Source organism: Rosa rugosa, chromosome 3, assembly GCF_958449725.1.
Source record: "Rosa rugosa chromosome 3, drRosRugo1.1, whole genome shotgun sequence".
Classification (NCBI taxonomy): domain Eukaryota; kingdom Viridiplantae; phylum Streptophyta; class Magnoliopsida; order Rosales; family Rosaceae; genus Rosa; species Rosa rugosa.
The window spans coordinates 22,992,052-22,995,231 of record NC_084822.1 but is presented as its reverse complement, the minus strand read 5'-3'; the positions used below and the strand labels follow the sequence as shown (position 1 = coordinate 22,995,231).

Below are 3,180 nucleotides of genomic sequence, written 5' to 3'. Positions count from 1 at the left end.
AATCGGAAACTTAAGCTTGACAATCTTTTGTAACCGAGAAGCATGTGTAGCTAATAGGGTGGTGGTCTAGCTTATTCTTACGGGAAGAACTAACACTACCCCAATAATGGCATCAGACAACATGCTTTAGACAACTGCAAAAAATTTAACTGTCGTCTGAAACTTTGGGACGACAGCAAGAATTATTCTGTCGTCCCAATTTCTGAATCAGACAACAGTTTTTACATTGCTGTTGTGCAATAGTAAATCAGACCATGATTATTTTTTTGATGTCGTCTGAATCAATCAATTCAGACAACAGTTACTACATTGATGTTGTAAAAAGTTGATTAACACAATGGCTGAGAAAAGATGTTGTCTGATGGTTTTAATCACACAACAGTTATTACTTCTCTATTGTGCAATTATTATTCAGACAATGGTGGCATTTTGATGTTGTCTGAGTAATTTTAATTCAGACAATAGTTTTTATGTGTCTGTTGTGCGATTATTATTTAGATCATGTTAGTATTTGATGTTGTCTAACTATATCTTCACACAATAGTTTTTTTGTTTCTGTGACTCTGTTGTGCGATTATTATTCATATAATGTTGATATTTGATGTTGTCTGACTATATATTCAGACAACAGTTTTTCTACGTTTGTTGTGCAACTCTCCTTCAGACAATGGCTGTGTGTTTCTGTTGTCTAAGCTTTATGAGTTGATAAATGCTGCTGCCCTAATTGACTTCCCACACTTGGCCAAAATTCAATTTTTTGACTCCCTCCATTTCGACTTCTGCTGCCCTAGTTGAATTAATGAGTTGCCCAATTTAAAGGGGAAAATCCTAGCAGCCTTCCTAATTTTTTTCTCCCTCTCTCACTCTTCCTCAGCCCGAGCCTTACTCTATTTTCCGCCTCCATCGCTGCAACTCCAACGCCAGCCTCCGGCCGTTGGTATTCATCACCACCACCACCAAACCTACAGCGGGGGGTCGAAGAACAAACCCCAGCCCACCGTCGCCGAACAACAGCTCTTCACCGCGCGCATGTTGAGAAAGCCGCGACGCCATGGCCTGTGTTCCCCGATTTCGATCCCATCAAGTCTCTCAGATAGTGGTGCTTTTTCTGATTAGCTTCTTCATTATAGTTGTTTGTTGCTGTTACAGTGGGCTCTCTCTCTCTCTCTTTGATGCTAGCTTTTGGTTTACGAAACCATTTGTGATGCACTAAACACTTTCCGCGTCTCTCACTCTCTCAAGGTCAACACACCCTTCTCTCTATCTCTATCTCTGTTTTCATGTGCATTGATGAAAATTCAGATACCCAATTCGGATTTGGTTTGATTCTGTGAGTTGTGCCAAAATCTGGGGTCAACATTTTTGTTGGGTTTTGGTGAAAATTTGACTACCCAGTGAAAAAAGCTTGGGACTTTGATTCGATCTTGGTCTGAATTGAGGGTATTGTGGTTGATCTGTGTACGCAAATGGAATGAGAGTGAGGAAGTAACGAGTGTTGTGCGAATTGGGTTAAAATGAAGAGAATTGGATTATGGTTGAGTAGCTTTGTTTGGTCAATGCTTGAGTTTTTGTAAATTTTTTAATTGGTTGGTGAGTGGTATCTGATCCAATTGTGTTTTGCAGGGGGCTGTGAGGTAGATCTGGAGTAGGGTAATCGATTTTTTGGTGAATCTTGAAGAGTAGCAAAGCTAGTAACCACAACGGGTAGGAGGTTTGTTGCCAGCAATGGCAACACCCTTGCCACTAATGATCTGGTACCCTCATCAAGGTGATGGATTCATAGAAAGTCTACCACGTAACTTCTTATACCTTTTTACTTCTTTGGATAGTGTCAGCAATTTATGGTATGATGGTTAACTCAGAGTCTGAATTCTTATACATATCTGCAAATATAGGTTTTGTGCTCCACTTGGAAAGACGATGGGACAACTGTGTTCTCTGGAGGTTGTAATAAGCAAGTTAAGATGTGGCCTCTGATGTATATCCTTGGTTTTCAATGCCCATAGGAATATTTACCAATTCATTGTGTAGTAAGAGTTTTCAATGTATATCCTTTTACGCATTTTGGAACTTCTTTTTTCTTAAACTACTGATTGCTAAATTGTGTGTGTATTTTTTTGGGCTTAAAATGCTAATTGCCAAAGTCTGGAACTATATATATATGCAGCAGCTCTGATATTTACCAAGTGAATTGACATCTTTGCTTTAGTTGGCTACATACATTTTTTAATTACATTAATTCATGTATAGATTAGGTTTTGAAGGCATCCAATTGACTTATTGCATAGAGGAATTAAAACTTTAGTTTGGAAATAAGAATAATTATAAATTACGTTTCTGTTTGAAGTCATTTTGACTGTATTATCTCATTCTTATCAAGAGTTCTTTCTTATCCATTTGGTTTAATTTTGTGTCCAGAAAATGCACATGGATTGAAATTCTTCTACTTGGGAAAAATGCAGCTTGGTCATTAATCCCATATTGAAGGAAGCTGAGGAAACCATGAATTTTCACTCTAAAAAAGAGGAGGTTTGCTTCTGGCTTCATCAAATGTCTGGCCATCATCAATCCTTACTGTTATGAGTGTATGAAATGTATAGTACTTACAACTTGAAGTGATTACTTTTAACTATTACGCATGAAGAGTACTTCTTTTATTGAAACTAATATGCATGAATTTGCAGGTCTTACTAGCTTGGCTATCTGGGCTTCACTTTGAAATGCAGTGGTACTTCATGACTTCATGATTGCTACTACTGGGAAGTATTGGCAGTGCTGCTCAAAACTAGCGTATGTTCCTCTACATAGAGCATGAGGAGACCAAGCTACAGCAGGAGGGTTCTAATAAAGATACTAATGCTGCTATGCTTAGATGATCTTTGTGTTTTTGGCCTTTATGTTTAGGTATATATAGGCAGGGTTAATTAGTATGTGTTAATGTTGGGATGAACATACTATTGATGGAATAATTTTTTTTTTTTGGAATCAATGGATGTGTTTTAATATGGATGTGTTATGATTCTCTCTCAAGCAATTCTTCTAACTAAAACCTATTGTCTAACAATTGAACATTAAGAAGTGGAATGCAAAAACTGTTGTATGCACCACCTAATTACAATATTTTTCAAACATATTCAATTGCCTAATTAGAAAACGCACAACAACAAAATAAGATCTTCT

At 37.3% G+C, this 3,180-nt stretch overlaps 1 long non-coding RNA gene across 1 annotated transcript; it reads left to right on the top strand.

Moving 5' to 3' along the window:
* The first annotated feature begins 1,726 nt into the window (after nt 1-1,726).
* LOC133735747 (uncharacterized) lies at nt 1,727-2,853 on the top strand. The gene is made up of 3 exons (XR_009859251.1): nt 1,727-1,768; nt 1,896-2,594; nt 2,685-2,853. It is a non-coding gene; the product is annotated as an uncharacterized LOC133735747 (long non-coding RNA).
* Nucleotides 2,854-3,180: the final 327 nt, after the last annotated feature.